Genomic DNA, 11585 nt, shown 5'->3' on the forward strand with positions numbered 1-11585 from the left:
TGATAAAAGTAAACTTTTGGACACAGGGGCTCTAATATTGAACTAAATTATCGTTGTTGCGTGTGGCCCTAACTTTCTAAAATATTCGATAGCGGTATAATCATTATGGCAACACTATAAAATACAGTTAGATTGTACTAAACAAATGAAAAGAGAATGTAAAATGATGTTATACAGCCACAAGGAAACATGTAAAAATTAATCATATAATTGACTGTGAAGACAAATTATCAATTGACAAAATTATCTGCATATGCTACGCAGTACCCTATACAGTATATGACGAAAACACAGTGTAGAGTCGCTGGTGTAAAATAGCTAGACTTTTTCTTAATTACTCATCATAGCTAACCAGATCAAGTCCATTAGCAAAATAGCTCATGTGCATGGCCGTCGCTAGCCTGAAGGCATACACGCTAGACTAAGCCCACACCTCGATGAACATACAACAGAGCCAATGCAGCGGTTCACTGATGGCCAAGTACCAAAGCTAACTAGATTTAAATGTGCGCCTTGGCGCACGACCCCGTGAAACTCGAACTGATTTACGGCTTATAAAAGTGGTAAAAAAGCAGCATGGGTACATGGAAATACATTTATAACTATCTATAAAAACAATATATGCAAACAACAAATGAAAACTAAACAGTGTTTAATTTAACCATATACGTAGGAAAAAATATGAGCTGATGAAGAGAGAAAAACATAACATAGCCAATACATCAAGAGCAAATTCAGTATAATACCGTCATTAGTATTTTCTCTGCCCCAGCTAGACAAAGTTGAGTCAAATAATTTGGGATGGATGGAATACAACATCTCTTAGAATACAAACGATGTAAATGAAATCTTAGTCAACAAAAGCCGTTATATCTATAAGCATTGTAAGTAGTCAATCAGCCATAGAGAATACATGAATGATGTCGTACATACATACATGAGGTCTGAGGTAGATGGCTCAAACACAAAGCCTACAGTTTATATATATGTTATATAATCCCAGCAAGGAAAATAACTAACTACATTACATGAGTAAACATAGGAGAGTTGATGCTTAGGCAGACGGTTCTCGATCCAAGCTGTAGACAGGGTCAGTGGTGGTTGACCCCAGATGATCTGCAATGGGAGAGAGGGTGGGGAAACGGCAGGATCAGTCATTCAAAAGAAAAAGAAAAGAAAAATGGAGGGACCAATGTAGTAAAATTCTTAGTTAATCCTTCAGGCTCCAAATAATTAAATCCCATGCATACCAGCCATTATGAGATAGTTCCTTCCACTACTCCTCTCACACTAAACATTCAAAAGAAGTCGCGAGTACATCAAGAACCATGTACGTCTTCTCTGTCACCGCCTCAACGGTGCTGGCATTAGAGGCCTCAGTCGTTGAACTTTGATGTCATATCTCGGGATCCAAGATATGACATTCGGTGGCTTGCCGTATGCCATACTAATGGGCAAGAAAGCAGAGGCTAAGGTTAATCCACCAACTACCACATGTTACACAGGAGTTTGGGTGCATTGGTCAATGATACAAAAAAGCAAACTCAAGATTTGCAAATTCCAAATAGGATTGCGATTTCAGATAAGGATATCAGTCAACATCCTGATTGCGGTATGACCTACCATAGGCATTGTTCTGATTGAACTACGCTGCTAGTAGTACATAGACGTTATAACAGATTCAGTACAAAATATTTGTATCTCCAACCATCAATAAATAGTGGTTAAGGGTAACACAGTAAAAATGAAAGGGTAACACAAAGTAATCAGAGTATCTATCTTAGAAGCAAATTCAGATATTTAGATCGAATAATGATTAACATGAATAAGTTAGCAGCTCAAATAAACCACTATCTAAGATTACTAAAAACAACTATATGTTGGGCAAGACTTTCTATCATTCAGCTTAGAGTGAGACAATAACTCCATCATATGTCAGTTGCTTTCTAAATTTGTATAGTATTAGGAAACAAGTTGTATGTAATTCAGAGATGCCAAACATTAAAAAGATGGTACTCACCAGAATCATAAATTAATGCTGGACTTGCACATCACAACAACAAACATATGCCCCCCATCTCCATAGCCATCTTCAGAGTAGAGAGATTCATTTTTGCATAGAAAAGTTAACTACTAAATTATATTTCACAAGCCAAACTTTCAAATATATTAAGTAGTACACCAATTGGTTCCTATTTTTGGTGCAAAATAACACAATACACTATTCAGGTATCTAAGAAAGGGACAAACCGAATCAAGATCTAGCGGGCCTGAGGTTGGAGACACACGCAGGCATCTTGCACTTGAGATTAAATTTGTGAAACCAGTTCAGTGGAAGATGTTGAGACATCTACCGTAACTTGTATACCTCGGACAATGCAGAGTCGCTAGGTCGCCATCATCGACGCTTTGTCCCCGGGTGCTGCAATACCTAGCTGACCATGGATCAAATCAAGAGAATCAGTAAATAATGTTCTCTCCAGGATTTTTGTCAAACACCATCTAGGCAAAAACAAAGATAAAAAAACTATGGGGATTAAATGGAGAGAGGGAGAAGAGGGAGATCAGGATGAGGAGAGGCAAATTACCCTGTCTTGTTCACGTGCTCCACCTTTAGATGCAGAGGATGAAGAGGCGGAGCAGCAGCGACACATGCGGATGCCCGTATGGCTGGCTAACGGGGAAGAGGGCACGAGCTGGGCTGATGGCGGCTCGAGGCGGCGGCTCATGCGATTCCCCCTCGTCGGCGACAACCTCACCTGGGGAGCGAGGGAGCGGGGCCATCCCATCGTCGTCGGATGCTGCCGGGGCCATATGGCGCGAGGGCTATAGTTGGAACATCAATCGTCAGCAACTTTAGTGTGGAAATGCTCATGGGGCATAATTTAACAAAACAGAAAAGGCCACCGCATAGGTATGTTCTTAATAACATGAGAAGAGGGCAAGAAAAGCGGCGCATCCTAATTATCTGTATGCTCATCAATCTAATGTTTTGGAAAATTATATTTGTAGATAGAATTTAATAGCACACAACAATAGAAGTAATAAACTAAATATTACATTAGGCTTGGATAACAAGTGGGAGATGATGGATGGAAACTGCTAATGTAATAATTAACTGAAACAGATCAATTCTCATAACCCAAGTATTATACACAACATGAGAAGCTGGAAAAACATCTAACATAATTACACAAGTCACATATTGCATGTCCTACTCCTCACCTGAAATGAGTGACTTAATGATTCTCTGCTGAGAAGAGCGCTCATTAAGTTGCTCTTTCCTTGTGTTTGATGATAAAGATCCATAATTATTAGTAACGTTGAAAAATTAATGACCACAAGCTCTAATGAATAAAAAATAGAAAGAAATATTAGCTGAAACAAGACATAAGGGATCCAACGTATTAGAATGAGAAGATATTTACCTTATGTTTCATTGTGTCTCACTACGATCAGGCGAGGTGAGGCATGGGGGGCACCCTCGCAAATTGATGTGTCAGTAACAAAAAATAATATGAGTATCATTGCTTCACTAATCTTATATTTATGTCGCAAGAACCCGAAATGTGTGAAAATGAACCTAAAAACAGTCTGGGAAAGGAAATAGAAGCAGTGGTATACGTAAAGAGAGTCTTACCAAGTCTGTGTGCATATACACCCCTGAGTATTTGCAAACAACCTGCAGCAATAAACAAACATTTAGAATATTAGAAAGCAATAAATAATGTGTTTCTGTTTTCACAGAGAGAATATAGAGAATTTACTATTGTGCAATAGGAGAACACAAAATCTAAGATGAAGATATCAGACAAATTTAAGTGAGGGTAAATGTAAGAACCCTAAGCACTATTGCATATTGTTAATCCAAAGAATGACAAAACTCTCAAGAACTAAAGGTTGTTAATTTGGCTCACATTTAGCTGTATTTGAAGACAACAAATCTTCTCAGGGCCAAATTACCAAACAGTCAAACACCAATAGGTCCAGCTGGCCGGCGCCATCGATCAGCAAGAACAAAGTCCATACCCTCACAATCAGTTCCTACAGTCCAGCTCTATAAAGAAAAAGCTTCATTTGCCATGAACAGAAGAATACTCAACAAATTATACAAATCCCATCAAACAGAAAGTGACACATATTTACAAAAATAAAAAACCTTCAGTTCGTTCCTTTATTACCTCTATTTTGTGAAAAATATAGCCAGATATGGAACCATATACTGCAAAAAATAGAACTAAAAAGTTGGAAGATACCTCCCTCAGTGAATGGATCTGAAGAAGCTCACAGGTAAAATTGAGATCCGTAAAGTTTCTTCGTCAACTAAAAAATAATCAGATAGTTGCATTGAGAATAAAAAAGAATGAGCTACAGATGCATCATATATATATACAGAGAAAAAAATACAGAGAATAAAAACCTATGTCATGATAGTTGCATTGAGAAAAAATAATCAGATAGTTGTATTGAGAATAAAAAATATTAGATAGTTGCTATATCATGATATTTTTAATCCTAAGCCACAGATGCATCATATATATATATATACAGAGAAAACCTATGTCACAAAGCGGAGGCCAAGAAATCTCAGAAGGCGTTTAATAAAAGAAGCGGAACTGTAGGAGCTCATGAGCACCTTGGCACCACTAGCCAGCAGCAACTAAAAAATATATCTAAGACGTCTCATGTCATGGGAAGAAATAAACATGCAAGAATGCATGTACAAACATAACCGAAGCTACAACTGAACTAAAACTATGAAGAAAATCCACTTCTAAGCAAGGTATCTTCAAGTGACACTTTTTTCTAGTTGAACTATTAGCTAATATTTAATTTTGGATATTCCACCATATATAAGCATTAGAAAATATATGAAAAGTTCACGAAAAGGGTGGGGGCGGGGGACTCACATCTTCAAATGATATCAAGGGAGTAACATGCCAAATCATAGTTTCGAAAAGAGAAAGTAAGCATAATCAATTTCACTATCTAGAATGCACTGAAAAATATAAGAAAAATGCACGAAAAACACATATCTAACACCTTCAGATGATATCATCGAGGCAGTGGCATACTGAGGTACACAGGCAAAACTTCTAGTCAATGTGGTCATGGTGCATTGAATATAAAAGTGGTGTTTAAGAACTTCTACTCGATGTGGTCATGGTGCATTGAAAATAAAAGTGGTTTTGAAGATAGCTCACCTCCATGTATGATCTTTTGTGCTTCTCATGGATGAGCCAAATAGTGCTTCAATTGCTGGATTGCATGGATAACCAAAATATGAGGTCACGTGAGGGGAAAATGCGCTGCAGTTTAACACAACCAATTAGCATTCTGAAACTAAATCTGTACGAAACAAATAACGGTCTACCAAAGTCTGCAACTAATGTTTCTGTGTTTCTATTTTTATTACGGTCCACCTTGAAACTTGCAGGCATTGCTCCTGCTCCAAGATTTAACCGGTCTACCATTTAATCTGAGTTTTGCAAGTGAAGAGTTTTCAATAGGAAGTTCTTCACTATATCGGGCTTGTTGTTCATCAGAAAAGCCAACGCACTGGGAACAAAATTATGGACAAAAAGCTTCCATTGAAAGGATAAGATCAACAAAAGTACAACATCATATATCAATTAAGTAAAATAAAAAAATGCAAACCATGACTATGAACAAGCAGAGTATCGAAAGCTATACTGCTCATGATAATCAAAGTTATACATGCAACATACGCAATGAAGAAAATTACAAGGCAACCTGACGTGCTAAATTACTGATTTAGATACATCAGTATCTAAAAATAAAGGATGGCCTGTCTTCATATATGGTAAAGAAGGGTTTTACCTGATCATAATTGAGCACTTTCTCAGATGAATGATCTACCGCAACAATTGTACCAACTGGTTGGCCGTGAAAATACAGTACAAATTTCCTGAGTGCCTCCCATGCCTCATTCATAAGGGGGTGTGGTCCACTTGGCTCACCGAAGTGTGTTCGTATTGAGAATGGGGAGTCAAACCCAGTACGGGATGCAGGTATCAAAGTCATCGTTTTGCCGATGACTGCATTACACTATCAAAGCCATCGTTTTGCCGATGCGTGAGCCCTGGCTTATCAATTAGTAACCGCAACAGATCAAGACTGATATCAGCCTCTGAGGCAATGAGACATGCGATGAGACTCTCTTCATGATACCCCGTTTGGGTCAACTGTTATTCAGTTGAACTTCTACAAGAAACTTACTGTGAGAAAGTTAGTTGCAAAAAGTTTTTCTATCGATTGTAAAAAATGGTAAATTATTAAAGAAAGGTAAACCCCAGTTTACAAAAAGCTCCTGCATAAATAATAACTGCAGCTACTACAAGCGAGGCTAAACATGTTTATCAAACATAAGGTGTGGATATTAAATAAAACTTTGCAGATAGCAAGCTTCATTTAGTCAAACATAAGCTCCTGTATAAAAAGGCATATAATCGAGAGGTAAAGCAATATAATCGACTTCATTTAATTTTTGCCATCATACTTCAGCATTTAGATATTCCTTTTTCTTTGCCTTTGATGATCTTGTAATTTTTTACATTGGGCCCTTCTAACCATTTCTTTGAACAAAACCAAAAATGCATAAATACAGAAATTTAGATTTACTATCATCAACTATCAGACCCCTGACCTGATCCCCCTTATATTTCTTATTTCTCTCATTCAACCCATGCCCTTAGACCTTAAGAAGCTTCACTGGATGAAAGAGTTTTCATATAAGCTGTTACTACATAAACATACCTAAATATCTGCAAGCCGTAACTTTACTACCAAAGCATCAAGAGTGGAGTTGCATCTAGTCCCATCAATATAATATAAACAGCAAAACCATATTTAAGATAAATATATATTTGCAACTAACCTGTAAACAAAGGGGACGCATCTAAACATCTAGCCGACTCAACCTCCATAAATCAGCCAACCAGGGAGGGCAGCAAAGGATAAAATTTATTAAAGCACACCATTTTCACAAACTTTTGCTCTCAAAGGAATGAAGGCTTATATGTCTTCAAGACAGGGCTGCATCCCTGCATCATACAAGAATGGTACAAGCTTCTTATAGCTACATGACTCTATAGTTCAAAAAGGCCTACTTCATTCGTTGGTTATTCTCAAAGCAAGATTAAAAAATTAGCCTCCAAGTTAATTCAAGATATAAACAGCTTACAGTACTAAAATTCTACAGTACGTATTACGCGTAGAATCAAATATAGGATGTATTAATTCCACTAACATGCAAAAACAAAATTATACCTGCATCTCTGTAGCTCACGTATTAGTGGGCGACCATGGAAGTCACTTGGATGATTAGCACTCTAAAACCAGTCCAGCAACAGCTCTTGTGGCGGAGATGATGACAATCTGACATCAGCATAGGAAAAGAAACCTGCAATCTTTAGCTAATGCACAAAATACAAAATAATGTAATAGGATAAATCAGGCCATGGAATTATGCACAACGTTGCTTCTTCTGCTAAATGATGCATAACAAAAGCATTAGAACCGACTTGTGGCACCAGTTGACAAAAGTTGAATCTGAGCACATCCCTGATGCAGCTCTGAATCCCCCACCCTTATTTACACCTGGGATTGCAGGAAGCCTCCAATGTGTCCCTCCAAGTAATCCAATGGCTGGCCAGCATCTGCTGCCATTCTTGGCGAGAATTGCCGCTCCAGGCCACCATGGTGGCACAAGGCTGCATAGAATGGAAGCACAATGAGCAAAGTTTAGCTATGCAAAACATCTCAAGAGGAATTTTTTGCTCTGTTGGGTACAAAATTGCTAGGTATCACCAAGATTCGTAGCATATTAAGAGCATAGTGCGAATCTACGAGCGTGAAAACGAAATCTTTGCCGACTGGTGGCACCAGAGAACCACATAGCAGGGTGTCCCAATAATATTACCGAAAAGGGGATGCTTACCGCCCCAGGGTCAGACCTGGCGCCTCGAGTGGCTGTGCGGCGGCGCTTGTAGGTGACGACGAGCTCGGACGAGCACAGGCACGGCGCTTGGGCGGGCCGGTGCTTGGGCGTGGCCGGCGTCCGGGCGGCGCCGTCCTGGTAGGACATCTTCCAGCGGACCGTACTGCACCTGGTTGGTAGGAGTCACGAGGCTGGGGGCGACGAGGAGAGATACGGCAGCGCAGGCGAGCTTCTTGTCCGGGACAATGGTGATGCCGCCGGACGACGACCAACGTGGGTAGGATTCAGGATCTGGAGCTCCTGAATCTTGCGGCGGCTCCCATGCCCCCGTGCGTCGCGCTGGCTCGACGGTGAGTGGTGGTGGCGGCAGCTTGACCTTGATGTGGAGTGGAGGGAGGAGGATTGGAGGAGAAGAGCCACATCAGAGGATTGGGATGAGGAGTCGCGTGAGGCAATTGGGGGCCGGCCGGCTAGGGTGGAGCCGTGGAGGAGGAGAGACGCGCGACCAGGCGGCGTGGAGGAGGAGATGCGAGCGGCGGCGTGGAGGAGGAGATGCGACGCAGCGATTTCGCAAAGGCGGCTAGGGTTTCGCTCCGTCGATCCCGGTTTTATACGGCGGGCACTGAAATACCGAAAGTACCCCGCGGGTGGAGACCTTCACCGGCTGACGCCAATGCGAACCGAAAGAGATTCCAGCCGCAGTGGCTGACGTGCGGGGCCAGCGAAGGTGGGGCCCACGTGCAGCCGGAGGCGGGTAACAACCGGCCATTGCATGGGGACATCTAGTGAGAGGATGCTCTGTCTCTTCTGCCCAAAATAAACGAACTAGATACACTGATGGGGTGATCCAACGGTTAAGAAGCGAGGATCGCTGTGAAGCCCCCATGGGGGGCAGCTATTATACCTTCCAATGCAGTCCCTGAACGAGACACGCATGGCCGCGTTGCTGCATGCTCTGCTTGATCAATCCGCCAGCTGATTTAAACAAGGACTAAGCTTGCTCGGCTTGGCCGCAGGGTATGCCGTGGCATATACGGCATACCCTGTAGGTCCGCCACTGTCCATTCAGAAGGAAATGAAGCCTTTCTCAGTGTGGTTAAATGTAGTTTCGACAACTTTGGCACGTATTGACTTGAGGTATTGAACTCAGGCCTTTTGCACTCTTGCGTCGACTTTTCGAAACAACAGGCACGGTATGCATGTCCTCTTGGATCACACACAGCGTACAGCGATGATCTTGTCCGTACCGTGCGTGCCCGGCTGTCCTCGTGATCAAATCTGTCCATATATTATATACGTCTTAATGTCCTGTTGTCGTTCAGAAGATAATTCAGCTAACAAAATTAGCACGTGCTAGCTTCCACTTTGCTTCATGTGTATGGAGACGCTGGTGCGCGCACCTGTGCTGCTACGAGCGGATATTACCACGCCGCTAGTTTTTTAGGGCTTATGCGACAAACAAATAGTAGTATTCCGTCCAAACATGTTAGAGATCTATCAAAATTTATATGTTCCTTATAGACAAAGGTGATAGTTGTAAAGAACCTTTCCATCACTAGTAGAAAATGGGCTATTTGCACCGGTTGGTAAGAGCATCTCTAACAGAGCCCGTAAATCCCGCCGGAACCGAACTTTTCCGGCGGATTTACAGGTTCGGGCCGAATGTGTCGCAGAACGGAGCCCGAAAAGATGGGCCGGCCCGTAAAAGAAGTTCAGGGACCCGAACAACTCCCCGCACGGCCCCTATTAAAAGGGTTCGTGGAGGGGAGTTCGGTTCGCAAACCCTACTCCCCTCCGCCGTTCCTCTCCCTCCGCCGCGGCCAAGCACCATTTCCGGTGAGCAATCCAGTGAGCCCCAGGCAGCGATCCACCACCCGACGGTGTGCGATGGCGTCCCGTGGCGGCTCCGAAGGCTGTGGCGCCGGATTGGGCGGCGGCGACTGGCCGCCGCGTCCGCCCGTCTTCCGCACCGACGCGGAGCGGCGCAAATGGAACCAGTCGGAGGGTGCACGCAAGCGCAGCCCCCGCCCCCGCCGGTGGACGAACTGGGGGCTCACGCTCCCAGGGAAGCTCGCCAGCTACGGCAACGCCGGTGAGGGCTCATCGTCTAGCCAGTCAAGCCGCACACCGCGGCTCCCCGTCGCGGACAGCAACGACGACGAGGACCTCATCCCCGCGCGGTCGCCCAACATCTCCGCCGGGGACTATGTCCACGGCAGCGACGAGGAGGAGGCCGTCCTCGCGCAGACCAAGGCCGTCAGCGCGGCGGAGGCTCGCGCGCGCTTCCGCCGGGAGGAGGCGGAAGCCGTCCGCCAGGTCTGTGAATACGAGGCGGCCCGGCGGGAGGCCCGCGTCCGCGGCGTCAAGCTCGAAATAGTCGAGCTTAACGCCGACGATGCGTGAAGATCATCCACGACAGCGTCGGCGCCCTCTGCCGCCGAAACGCTGCGCCATCACCGGCATCGCCGCGCGCGTAGGTCACTATATTGGCCGCATTTTGCTTTGGCTAAGTAGCGCTCGCCGGTGTACCAGTAATGTAGCTTTAATTTGTCGAACAATGTATGTTTTGATGCTCAATCGGAGCATCAATTTCATGTCGAACTATGATCATCGCCTAATTTACCCACGCCATTTTGAATTCCGCTTTTCAGTTCCATTTTTACGGTTTCTAATCTGCGCCACTGCCAAAATCGAACGAACTTACGTTTTCGGAAGACTGAAAACCACTTTTTCGGTTCGCACTTTTTCGGGCTGTACTAGAGATGCTCTAAGAGCTATATGCACCGGATGCCCAACCGGTGCAAAGGATCCGGTGCAAAAGCCCCCCTCCCCCTTTAGCACCGGTTCAGTTGCGAACCGGTGCTAAAGGGGCATCACATGGCCCACAGTGGAGCGCCCGGCGCACCTGTCCTGCTACGAGCGTATATTACCATGCCGCTAGTTTTCTAGGGCTTATGTGACAAACAAACAGTAGTATTCCGTCCAACCATAAAAACATGTTAGATATCTATCAAAATTTATATGTTCTTTATAGACAGAGGTGATAGTTGTAAAGAACCTTTCCATCACTAGTAGAAAATGAGCCATTTGCACCGGTTGGTAAGGGCTATATGCACCGGTTGCCCAACCGGTGCAAAGGATCCAGTGCAACCCCCTCCCCCCCTAGCACCGGTTCAGTTGCGAACCGGTGCTAAAGGGGGCACCACGTGGCCCGCAGTGGAGCGCCCGGCGGAGGACCTTTAGCACCGGTTCGTAACCGGTGCTAAAGGGTTGTGTTGCGGCAACGTTTTGGTGCCCTTCCCTGCCGCGGCAGGGAATTGCACTAAAATGCTGCCGCGGCAGGAAATTACACTAAAATGCTGTCGCGGCAGAGTCTGCTTCCATTCGAAACACGTTATAATGAAGACACATATATATAGGAAACCATTATATTACATATATCGATCGAAGTGACACACGTTCATGCATATATATATATGTCTACATCAACTTTCAAAATAATTTCTATTCAATATTGGATGGGGGGCACATAGTGTGCTCCGTCTGGAGCTATGACTTGCTCAAGTAAGAATCCCGGCGGGTCCCCTGGACGTCCAAACCGCACGAACCGGTGATAATGACCCTC

At 43.8% G+C, this 11585-nt stretch overlaps 1 long non-coding RNA gene across 10 annotated transcripts; it reads right to left on the minus strand.

Moving 5' to 3' along the window:
• Positions 1-732: 732 nt before the first annotated feature.
• LOC127332254 (uncharacterized) lies at positions 733-8772 on the minus strand. Of its 10 annotated transcripts, none has more exons than XR_011743515.1 (13): positions 7961-8772; positions 7291-7733; positions 6899-7064; positions 5842-6225; positions 5205-5309; positions 4257-4323; positions 3918-4057; positions 3641-3682; positions 3226-3449; positions 2589-2826; positions 2369-2435; positions 2021-2090; positions 733-1116 (listed from the first exon to the last, which is right to left on the minus strand). It is a non-coding gene; the product is annotated as an uncharacterized lncRNA (long non-coding RNA). The 10 variants fall into 10 exon arrangements; XR_011743512.1 differs by having other exon boundaries at positions 3226-3284; positions 3429-3682; positions 7961-8771; XR_011743510.1 differs by having other exon boundaries at positions 3226-3347; positions 3429-3682; positions 7961-8771.
• Between the last annotated feature and the right edge of the window lie 2813 nt (positions 8773-11585).

Source organism: Lolium perenne, chromosome 4, assembly GCF_019359855.2.
Source record: "Lolium perenne isolate Kyuss_39 chromosome 4, Kyuss_2.0, whole genome shotgun sequence".
Classification (NCBI taxonomy): Eukaryota; Viridiplantae; Streptophyta; class Magnoliopsida; order Poales; family Poaceae; genus Lolium; species Lolium perenne.